Genomic DNA, 12,745 nt, shown 5'->3' with positions numbered 1-12,745 from the left:
ATCTATGAACGTTTATTTCCTAACGCTTCAAAATCCAAACTACACATTCTATAAGACGGATTTGAAGATTTCTATATTATATATAATTATTGTTTTCGTCATTATAATAACTTATGTTGATACTTGTGTATTAACTGATGCTATTGATTTATGTCTATTTTGCTGACTGATCACTGGCATGTAGTTAATGCACAAATAACTTTAATTTGTGCAATTAAGTGCCTTTACCAAACACGGACACTTTTAACAAACACAAAACATGTTTTTTTTTGTTTGTTTAAAAGACACGAAGAAAAAAATATTTAAAAAAACTTTTTCAGCGAAGTCTTATCCTAGATAAAACAAAAACAAAACGAAAAAAATCATTTCCTACAGCTCAATAAGATAGGATCTAGGATTTGACTCTCAATGAAGTTTTCATGCAATGACAATTTTTTATTATATAGCATACATTTTATTATGTTGCATATTTTTTATATATCGGAGGCAATAAAACATCTTCTAAAACAGTAAAGGCAAGTGACGGACAGGAAGATAAGAAAATTGTGAGGGGTAAATTTATGCTGAAAATATTTATTTAAATGCTGGTACAATTTAAATATATGAATAAGATAAATGTAATGGAAAAATAAATTTAAAAAAAAGATGGTAATAAAAAAATTTATCTTTTTATAGTATTTTTTCGAAGAATGCAACTGAAAACAAAAACATAAAACTCATATAATAATGGCTTATGGAATGGAATACACCAACAAAAATCTGAGATATTTTTTGTACACTTCACCCAGTCATTTACAGATTTTCTTAGGAGTCAATAGAACATATATGAATTTCTTCGTGAAGCCACAGGATAAAGAAAAATGTATATTAGATTTGGAGATAGAAGCGGCTGTGGAATTCAATAGTGGGCGAAATTGGAAAATCGTAAATTACCTCAAAGCTTCTGAAAAATTTTATAATTGTGGAATTTCTTTCACGGGATTTGATTATTTTTATGGCTCCTGACTTGGCGTTATACAAATTAAGCCAAGGTCGCTAATATAATAGGGATGATTGCGAATTTCTTAAGTATGCCGAGATCTCCAAGCTCCATTATACATGAAGCACAAAGATTTCTCCAAGGTGGATGCATTCTCGGGTTTATTAGGCGATTTTCAAATTACTCCAAGGTATCAGAACTCCGTTATTCATAAGATGCCAACTTTTCGCCAAGAAGGTTTGGGACATCCGTTCGTGAGGGATAAGATTTGTTGGCGATTAACTGCTGGGCGATGAAAATGAAAAGTATTCTTTCGTGTGTGAAATACCGAAGAAACAACGGAAAACAACTTGTAGAAAATTATTTATTTCGGATCTTACTAAGAAGTATTAACTTACTAAGGACTTTCCAATTCCATTATTAATGCAGTATAATTATTTGTAAGCATGTGACCATGTGCTAAGTTGGTAAGAATTTAGAGTTGTTAAAGCCGTTAATTAAATATGCTTATTTTATTAGTGGCTGCTTTTCTGTACATTTTTAGCAGATATTTTTAAACCAGGCTGAAAGAAAAAGAATAGAATTGCTTGTAAAATGTATTTTTGGACTTATGAATGTTATTATACGAACAATAACGAGAACATCTGAATATCCAGACCACATATTAAAAAATTAATTTATGGGAGAACATGAAAACCAGATTCTTTAATTTTTTTTTATATTATATTTTCATTTTAAAATGGATTCTTTATTAGAATGCTATCAATTGCAAATAATTTCACGGCAATAAATTGGAAAAATTCATAAACAGTTTCTTCAGTAATAATTTCTAGATGATTAAGCCGTTTCTCTTATAAAGGTTTATGTATGCAAAAAATGTGAATGTTGCATCATTTGCACATGTTATTTTGAGGACATTATACTTAGTGTAATTTTGACTAGATTTAAATTGCTGAGCCGCATGTTTCAAGGAAATTAAAAGACCTAACCAAGTGAATAATCTAACTCAAAGTGAATATGAATAATCTAACTCAAAGTGAAAGTGAGATGAAATTTCTTTTTCCCCATTACTATTAAAAATAAAAGTACGATTCATTTTATAAAAAATATCGTTTTATTATACAGAGCAACTCTTATGTATTGTTTTTTTTTTTCATTTTCATTGCATTTTATTTTATTTAATTTTTGTGTATAATTTTGCTATAATTTTTGTTTATTAAAAATCTCAGTTTTATATAAGCTTTAAAAATACCTTCATGTGTGAAGCATTCATGTTAATCACTTAACGTTTTAATAAATAGCCACAACCAATAAATGAAATGATTTGAATAGTCACAATAAAATATGTATTTATGTCATTAAAAATCGATTAAAACCAACAAGCCACGTAATGAATTTCAAAAATCACTTAATGGATAAATAATTGTAATTTATCGTCATCGGCAATTCTCAGAACTTGCAAATCATTCATTAATACAAACAGCAATTTCAAATATCTAAACGTAATTTCTTTGAATTCTCTACCATGCTTATTCTCAAAGTAATTTGCAAAATGTATTCAAATGTGAAGATTCAGCCCTTTTTTAACTAGTGAATCAGCCTTTTTTTAACGAGTAGCAGTATAACACTGTTCAGTGCGAGGTAATTTCTTTTCGGTGAATAATATCTTGCAACACTTCTGTTACCCAGCGCCTCCACGAATTTTGTGCATGGTCCTTTCTTCTTTGTAATATTTGTATTTTCTGTATTGTATATAAGTTCTATTATGTTTTCATTTATGGAAACCGGCGTGTTTAACAACTCTTTTTCTTTTCGGAATTACTTTATTTGAAAAGCTTAATGGAATGTTATATATCTTACGGCGAGTTCATTTTACGTTCTTCTTTGAATGAATTGAGTTTAGAAAATCAGACTCAGAGTATCTACCTAAATAACCAAAGCAAAGTAAAACATACAACAGAACTTTAACATAAAATTGATTCTCAAGCAGTCTCAAGAAACAACATATTTAGAATAAGCATTAAAACTGAATAATGTTTGATAAGTTCTGACGCAGCGATAGAAAATATAATCACGATGTTCAATTACTTCAAAATATTTTTAAATTAATTTAGCAGTCTATGCTATGCTTTCGAATACCTTATCATTGCGAAAACATTAATCATTAAAACACAATTTTTTTTCAATAAGAAAAAATATTCATTTTAAAAAAATTAATTCCTTGAAGATCGAATTCCTGAACATTCTTAAAAGGATGCCATATTTTATTTCGAACTTTTATTGTTATTTTCTTTAATATAAGAAAACAAATTGCTCACAAGGATATTTAAGCATATGTAAGTGCGATTTATTTTTCAAAATAATATATAATTTCTTTTAAATATTAAAAGTTTGGCAATTCGATGCATGAATCAAGCATGTCCTTTCAGTAAAAGGGGTTAATAAACGTAATTGAAAAATAGCGCTTAATTCATCTTATTAATTTGATAATGAAATCTTCAAAGAATAATTTCTAATTTCGTATGGTGTCACATTTACATATCTAATAATTGTTTATTTTCTTCTCAAATAACTATTTAGAGGGTATTGTACTGTAGTAGTGATTCATCTAATTGATTTATATTGAATTATTGCGACATTAAATCATTCTGCTCTTACATGTTTAAGAATCGTTAATTAGATGCAGGTCTGATGCAAAAAAGGGATTAATGAGAAATGAAGATGAAAATGGCTTTGTGGTTATTTATGTAAATTTAATCAATTTAAATGTCTTGGGCAATTTATACTGAAATCTTATGACATTTTTTTTACACGATTATGTATTTGTTTCTATGCGGCTGACATTCTAATTTTGTAAATATTTGACCTTTACAAAATGAAACAAATGCACAAAGTATTCTAGATTATCAATTTAAGGGCTAAACAATGCTAGGTTCAGGCAGTACTGATCTCAAATATGATGCTGACTAGAAGGAAAATCAGATCTGGATTCAGAGATCAACCTGTCCTGAAATCTAATTCATCGACCAGGTCAATGTAGTCTTCAGACTAGCAGAGACGCGTTAAATACTTGCAAATACATTACGAAAATTTGGTCATGAATTATGAATTTGAAAAATTTGGAGAAATTATCATTTTAGGTACTGAGCGATATTAGATTTAACTTTCAAAAGGTTGCACATATGACGAACTATCAATAATTAGATCTCGAAGCAACGTCATCCTATATAGAAACCTGGATTCAATCACCATGATACTGAGGTATTCAGAAAAGCAAATATGAATTAGTTTTATGCAAATGTATTTCGAAAGATCCCGCAGAAAAAAGCTGTATTAGGACCATTTTGATTGGCTTTCAGATATTCAAGATATTTTAAAATAGGTTTATACTCGATGGATCCTGCAATTTCGCTTAAAGTGTTTCTGGGGTATGATTAGTAGAAAGGTGGTTGTTCCATGTTCTATTGAGCGTACTATAAATCTTAGTAGCCGGAAATCCTAATGGCGAAGCAAACTTTCCTTATATTGGTGAGTAACAATGTTAAAAAATCTTATTATAGAGATTTTAAAGTTGCGCTAGTGACTTAGTACGACATTAAACGTTATTTCTATAATTAGTGGTTATCGTAAATTTTGATTAGCATTTCATTGGTGTCAGAATGTTTTGATTAGCATGTGACTTGAAATTATTTCTGACTTGTTTAAAATTATTTTTAATAAAGATGAATTTCTCGCCCAAGTTCACACGGAAAAAACATTTCGAGTTTTTCAATGGAAATGGGAATACTTGAAATACTATACTTTAACATTTTAACTCTGTTTATATTAGTCTTTATATTTGAAAGCCGTGCATATTTACCGTTTGAGCTGGGAAGACCGTTTAACGATAGAATTTCAATCGGAGCTTCGATTTAATAATTGTTTCTAATTAATCATTCGAAATTTAAAAAATCTCGAAATTAAAACCTTCAGGGGGAAATCGACGTTTATTTTGATTATATAAATCTTAAACTATAAAGAAAATATAACTTCGCATTCCTCCGGGGTTATTCATAGTTCCCTTAGAGCTTCAATCTTTAGATGCAGAATCGTAAGGTTACAAAGTAAATTTAAAATGACAAATATTGAAATATTCCTCGAATTTCGCAATGGCCCAAGCGACTAGAAAGCTCAGTTTAAAACTTTTAATTCATATCTATATAGTTCCTAACATATTTTAAATTCTCAGAGTATTGTCGGTCTCAAATTGAATTATTTTGATTAGTTTTATTTTCGTTTTGAAGTAATTTTCAATTATTTAAGTGGGTTGTTGTAATACTTCTAGGCAAATCAATTCCTTATGTGGATTGGTTATCTTTCGCTACTCAAATAGTTTCTGTTATGGCTTCCGAGTTTACCTTACTAATTAACTAGTATCTATAACTTTGTGCGATCAGACTATTTGAAAATTAATAAAATTTGCATATATTTATGTAGAAACTTTAAAGTTGACAGTTTTGCTTCTTAACTTTTCCGCTGAGAAAATACAATTTCTTCGAATTGCTGAAGTGCATAGTATTTTGAATATATGGCAGATTAGTGGAAAAGTCAAATGTTTGACGAAAGGTATTGCGCATGAAATTGAAAGGCCATCTTTTGAATTAAATGATACTGTTGTGGGTATTGGAAATAAAATCAGTCAAGTATATGGTCGCAAAATGAAACAATCAAATTAAATTGAACCAATCAAATTTATGATCAGCCGAGAAATATTGTCGTACTCAATTTAATTGATTCTGTTCGAAAAATTTGCAGATTAAACTGCATTAAATCTCACTGAGTGTTTTTTTCTCATTCTATAAATTGAAATAACATTAAAAAAATAAGATATGCAAGGTTTGGCTTAACCCTTTGCGACACACTACCCCTTAAAATTTAGTTTTATATACTGTACGAACTTTCTAGCAAAAACTTAAGATTTTGTAGATAATTTGAGATATATATATATATATAGTAGACGTTCATTCTTATTTAAAACTGCTAGTTCCAATTTAATTGCTAAAGAATGTCAAGGTTGATATTTCTAAAATTTTCAATTTAGCTGGAAAATTTTAATGTAACTAGGTAGGATATAAAATTCCAAATTACTGCAAAAAATTCATGAAATATAAAAAAATCTACTGAAATGAGTGAAAATATTAGTGACATTTTTGATTTAAAGTTTCAAGAATTTGAAATATTGCTTGCTTAATTGATCTTTCTTTCTACCAGAATTAACTTAATAAAACTCTCAAATAAACGTTTTGTAGACAGAACATTAAAAGTAAAGGTTTCTACATTGCCTTAAATACTGGTTTATTTGCATAAGTTGAAAATGGTATACTTCTGATTCGGACCGAATTTTTAAAAATGGTTGAAATAAATTGAAACTGTAAATGTAGTAAATTCTTTCATAAATGTTGAGATAAATAAGTCTGTGGAACAAATCTTTTTATCCGTTGCATACGGATGGCTCCTCTCTGGCACCATTCAAGTGAAGGTGCATTATTTCGATTTTTTTTATTTAACTTTTATTAGTTTACCTACAGTCTTAAATGTAGATTAAATTTTGAATGAAAATCTACTTAAAACAATTTAAATTTTTCCGGGAAATAAACAAGTTCTTGTATAGGTAAATTATGCATCGAATTATGCTTCAGATGTGGAAAGACTAATACAGAAATGTGTGTAATGCATCGCGACTTATATTAAGTTAAAATTTAAAAAAAACCCACACAAATGTGCCATGGGACTTGAAAATACTTAAGAACTAGTTCTTAACCTTTCAGCTGCTTATCCCTCGATTTCCGCGGACTGGCAATCGGTGCATTTCTATTGTATTGCGAGTTTTTCGCAATTGAGTGTTTATCTTTACGATTATTGATTTTTATATTATCGTGTAAAAAAAAATATCGGTTTACAGTGCTTGAAATATTTTAACTTATTTCCAAACATTACATCTAAATAGTGACTCTAAAAAAAATTACGCAGTCAAAGGGTTAATTTCTAATCTTGTAAAAGTTAACTTGACAAAAAGTGTTGGTAAAGGCTACAGTACAATTGCTACATTTTTAAATGCTGCGGAATTTTTCAGATTGAAATAAAAGGAATTGATGCCTTGAAAATGTTACTGAAAGTGAGATTCAATCATTCTGCATAAAAAGTTAGAAAGCAACATTTTTTAATGTTTAGAATCGTTATCAAGGCTACAAAAGGCGGGTTACTTTCATCCATGTCACGCAGATATAAATTTCACTAAAAATTTATGAAACTGTAGATCTCGTAAGTTAGAGTACAAAGAAAGGCAATTTCTGCTTGTTGTAACTAAGCGATGACCTTGCATATTGTAATATTACATTTGCATTTTTAATAATGCATACGATTATCACATTAATTGCAGTTTTATTGCAGATATTTCGAATGGAGTCGCTTTGGTTGAATTTAAAATAGGATCTGAAAGCTGCAACTTTAAAGCGAATAGTATTATGAAGGTTCTATACATTCAATTTTTGAAAAAAGACCGCATCAAGTGACATTTCACCCGAAAATGACCCTTCCAGATGTTGCTCAAGTTTTCTCAAGGTAATATTTTATTTCAATGCTTTAAAGATGCCTTGCACTTTGCCACGAATTTCTCGATTTAAAAATTCAAAGCAATTTATCTTTTCATGGATATAAACTCGGTATAAATTCATTACATTCAATATATTAGTTCTATTTGAGGAAAGACATTTTGATTCTTTAACTCGATAGATTTGGTCGTTGATTATTCTCAAAAGTTGTAGAGGTCAATATAAAGAAGCATCTTGAAAATATCTAACTGACCAATGTGAAATCGAAGATGTAATTTTAATACTCATAAGGAAGAAATTTAAAGCCTTTTATCATGGTTTCTAAATTGAACTTAAATGATATAAAATGCTCTTCGCTTTAGAATAGGAACAAACGTATTTAGATTTCGATATCAACTTGGTTTTCATTTGTAAATTAAACCTGGACTTGTTGAATTTAAAAAATTTGAATCATTAGTATAAATGGCAATACTAAAGTGTCGTCCCTAATGCCTTTATAGTGAAATAAATCTTCGAAAGAAACATGGGAAAAGCAGTAGTTAGCTCAAAATTGCGCAAATCTTTCTGCTCGAAGAACAAGGAACACAATAACAAGATGAGATATTGAAGGGACTTACAATGACAACTTTACTACTGCATTCTGCAATTTTATAACTTTGTGGTCGGTTTAGAATTTGGCATTTCATTGATATTTACGGAACGTACGTTATTTCACAGGTGGGAAAAGCTGATATTTCAACATACAGCCTCTCAGATTTTGTAGTAAACCATATTAAGAAGATTACTCGTTCTCATTTTAATTTTCAGTATGATAAATTTGCGAATACATCCAATTTGAAATTTCGGTAGTGCCATTTTCCTATTTATAAGACGTTTCAACTTAAAAAAATAATTCAATAGACGTATTCCAACTAAATTATTCTGAACGCTGAAAAGTTTTAAAATAAAAACTGACGTTTACCTAATTGTTTTAAATCTATTGTATATTTTAATGTCATATTTACATATTATGTAAAATATTTAAAACGTCAACACTAAATCTATTGCAGAAATTTGAAATGACTCGTCTGAAGCCATTGTGGATGAGTTTAGAAAGGATACCAGCTACCTGCCACTTCAAATACTACTAGGCATGATATATCCAATCTATGAAGATGGAAAACTTCAAACCTACCCTTCACTTGAGGTATAATCTGAATGTTGGCCGGATATTTTCCCTTAAAGGTGAGAAACTGTAATATTTCACGATTCAAAAATGCCGCGCATTCTGCAATAATTTTCTTTAAAAATTAATTTGTTAAATATATGAAAAGAATCGGATGTTTCTAGCCCTTTGAACTCAAGGTTTAAGCTATTTGCAAATTTCCTTTTGCATTCGAACACTGGGCTAAAATTTAAGTGGTGAACTTGTTTGAAGGGAAGAAACTTGGAATAGTCTAATCATCAATATAAATATATCTGCTATGAAACTATCAATGCTTACTTGAAATGAAAGATTGGAACTTAAGATTTTAATATTTTTACTGATAACCAAGTAGATCGGTTATCAAATGTCAATAGAATGAGAATTTCCCAGTATGCTTAGATGCAAGTTGAAATGTAATCGACCGAATTTATTGCATAATTACAGGTTTAGAATTTCCAGATAAACGCCATTTTCAAGTATTATTCTAAACACTAGAATTAACTTGAGATTTCAAGTCCTTCCCATTCTCTATACAGAACTTTTACCGGTCTTCTAGCAGTACAATATAGTTCATTAGGACTGTAGATTTAGTTCTTTATTGAAACTACAGTTATCGGTTTATTTAAGTCGTATATAAATTTAAATGAACTCGGTTTCTACATTTAAATAATGCTAAAGTTTCTTTCGCATATTAAAATTCATGAAATATAATTTTCAGGAATTGGGAACTGTTCAGCTCGCCGAATTTGAATGGATGATGGATGCAGAAGTGAATTAACTTGTATACGATTTAATATAAAGAATTGTCCGGCTCCCTAATTGGATTTTCATCTGCGTGGAATGTCATTGGTTTCAACAAACCATGTACTGTCTGGCATTGGTACTTTTCTTATTTAAAATGAATAAATTGTAACAGATAATGTAATCGAGTTCATGTAGTTAAATTCGTTAATTGAATTGAGTGAGTAACTATAAAACGATATTGAATGTTGGGAACTTCATTGAATTCATAGTAAACTAATGAAATTAAGTTTTAAATTTCTAGTTACCTTAAATTTGCTTTCTTTAGCTAAATTGGCTTCAAATGAAATGGATACAGCTATTGAAAACTATAATTGTATACAGATAAAAATTAGTATTTGTATTCGTAGTAGTTGTATGCTTAATGTACATGTTCGATTCCAAGTCGCTGAATTTTTCGGATGTTTCAGGTTTATACTCGTATTACATGTACTATATTACGTTAGAACCTCCAATGATTAAAATCTGGCTATAAATATTTAATTTCAAATAGTTCATGGGTTTAATCTAACTATACGTCAAAAAGTTTAAATGCGTTAATATAATCTTTTCAGAGATTAGTTAGGGGAAAATTTACTACAGTAATATTTGCATATTATAGATTCTCGGTATGAAACTTTAAGACGTTCTAAATCTCGTTTCTTTTCGATCCCTTAATTATACGCAAGCTATTCAGCTGAGCAAATTTGTCTTTGAAATTCGATTCAATTTAAGATTTGTATAAATCGTGACTTATAATGAAAATTAGCAATCCTTTATTTTAATTTTGAATCGTTATCGATAGTTGTAAATACCAATGTTGAAAGTATAAATTGCACTTGCCTGGCTCTTCCACGAATTTCATGGGGGAAATGAGTTCGAGAGTGTAAGAAAAGGGTCTCGGAAAATGGGATGGAGGGTAACGCGCCAAGTAATGCTTTTCCCTGTAACTTTCCGTTTAGGCAGTTTGGGACCGGCTGTCTAAATGGAAAGTTGCGGTCCCCAGGGAAACGGTACTTGGCGTGTTAGCAAGGTGACGGTAGTACTGGGAAAGGAAATCGAGTTAGATGGGTTATAGCTTTGTAGGCGAGCCAGGCTAAATTTGGAGATATCTATAATTAGATGTATTCATAAAAAACCTAATCAAAGGGGGGTGAAATTTTGAGAAATTGGAAAATTCTCAAGTGCAGTTTATAATGGAGGCATTGGTTGCACTATTGAAAAATTTTCCGTATCATCTTAATTTTGTGTAGCTAAGACTTCTGGAAATTAGAATTTTCAGATTAATGAGATTAGCCAGATTAACATACTTAAATAGTAAAGAAAATAGTTATATCAAATTTACAATCTTTATCAATTACAATAGTTATATCAAAAGTACAAAAATGAATGTTAAAATCGATTTAATGCAATATTGATACGTTCATCGTTAAAGAACCTTTCAACAAACTTCTGGCACCTGACTAATTAGAAGTCGTTTGAAAAAAAATTATGAAAACTCGGTTTAGCTCCTACTTTAATCTTTTATTTTAAGATAGTTGCAAATCGTATAATTTAATTAAAATCGGATTTATGTTGAGATTTTAACATTTCTACATTAAATTCGTCTTGCTTGATTTATTTTGAACTGAAATTTACAATAGTTTTCTGAATTCATTTTTTATTGAGCTTGCAGTTTTAACGCTTCGCAATAATTCCTTTAAACGTCCCTTAACCTGGATAATCACTGTTCAATTCAAATAGGTTCCGAAATTAAAGGTTTCAAATTAAACGGCATTCACTTATTGCTCAATTTTTCTTCGTTGACACTTAATTTCCTAGCAAATACATTGAAACAATATATATTAAATTCTAAGTATTAAACAAATATTATTCTAGCGAAGTAGGTCTTAAACCAGTAGGGAGAAGCTTGGAATCGAACAGGAAAAAATATATTGAATTGTAAAAGAAATGTTTCATTCAACTTCTAAATGGGTTGTAATTTTCAGCGTCGCGAAATTTCTCAAGTAAATTATTAGAATCGTTTGTTTCATTTGAAGCATTTAAAATATGAAAGAAAACGTAATTTAGTTTTATGAATGACAAATTTTAATAACTGAAGTATTTTAGAGAAATGTAAAATGTTTTGTAGGTAATCTTTTTTTCCACTCGTAATTCGTACCTAAAATTGTAATGCATGCTCTAGCATCAACTTCTCATAGTGTTTATAAATTCTATTTTCTTGGAAAATGCATATTTTTTTAAACAAAGTACGTTTTATTAGATCGTCTATATAATTGAAGTTCCCTTGCAAATGTTGTCATTCTACAGGATTTAAGCAAATATATTATGTTTAAACTTTGTAAACTAAATCTTGTATATTTTCAGTAATCATTGACTTTAAGATCCTAGAACAAGTGTTGTAAACCTCGAGTCTTGAGGTAACCACTCGTATGAACAGTGAATAGTTGTCAATTTGAATGGATGTTCAACATTGTTTCCGACGAATGCTTGATTGCGCCTAAATGCAAGATTTGTTCATGTGCTGAAAGGTAGTTTTGTTCTCTTGTAAAACATAATTATTCTTTGTGAATGTATATTGAAAATTGTGAGCTAGCATTTCCAGGTTGGACGGTGTATATTAGTAGATCGAATTAAATTTTTAAAACTAAATCCGTAAAATTTCAGAGGCATAATTATCTATTTTAATTAGTAGAGAGCAGCAAGTCTTCAAAATTAGGCTTACTTTTAAATTATGCTCTATAATTAATCTCCCATTCATTCCATATATTTAAAATCGTACCATGCATCTTTTCCAAATATTGAAATTAAGCACTCTTTAAATTTGGAGATGCGCGCGCTTCAACTTTCTCTATACTATCAATTGCGCACTTAAGATACGTTTCCGAATTACTTTTGTATCGGAATACCGAAATTTCATAAGAGCCTTCCACATTAAAATCGACCTTAAAATCTGTTTAGTAGAGGAGAGGGAGGGGATATTCTCTCAATAGACATTTTGAGCATTCCAAAAAACTGCAATTTTTTGTCTTAAATGCATAATTGTTCTTCCCTATTAACCTTTTAAAATTCGAATTCAACTCGGGATGAAAAAATCTGTCGAATCTCAAATCCTAAGGCGATTTATTTCATTGTTGTGTTAAATAAAATTAAAGTTTTAAGAATCAAAATTTGAAGTACTCGACAGATAATATGGAACACTTTTGAAGC

The 12,745-nt window shown here is 29.6% G+C and overlaps 1 long non-coding RNA gene across 1 annotated transcript; it reads left to right on the top strand.

Moving 5' to 3' along the window:
- The first annotated feature begins 4,385 nt into the window (after positions 1 to 4,385).
- LOC129981561 (uncharacterized) lies at positions 4,386 to 12,228 on the top strand. Its single transcript, XR_008785324.1, has 4 exons — positions 4,386 to 4,507; positions 7,409 to 7,579; positions 8,619 to 8,793; positions 9,474 to 12,228. It is a non-coding gene; the product is annotated as an uncharacterized LOC129981561 (long non-coding RNA).
- The last annotated feature ends 517 nt before the right edge of the window (positions 12,229 to 12,745 follow it).

Source organism: Argiope bruennichi, chromosome 8 (assembly GCF_947563725.1).
Source record: "Argiope bruennichi chromosome 8, qqArgBrue1.1, whole genome shotgun sequence".
NCBI lineage: Eukaryota > Metazoa > Arthropoda > Arachnida > Araneae > Araneidae > Argiope > Argiope bruennichi.
This window is presented reverse-complemented; position numbering and strand designations above follow the sequence as displayed.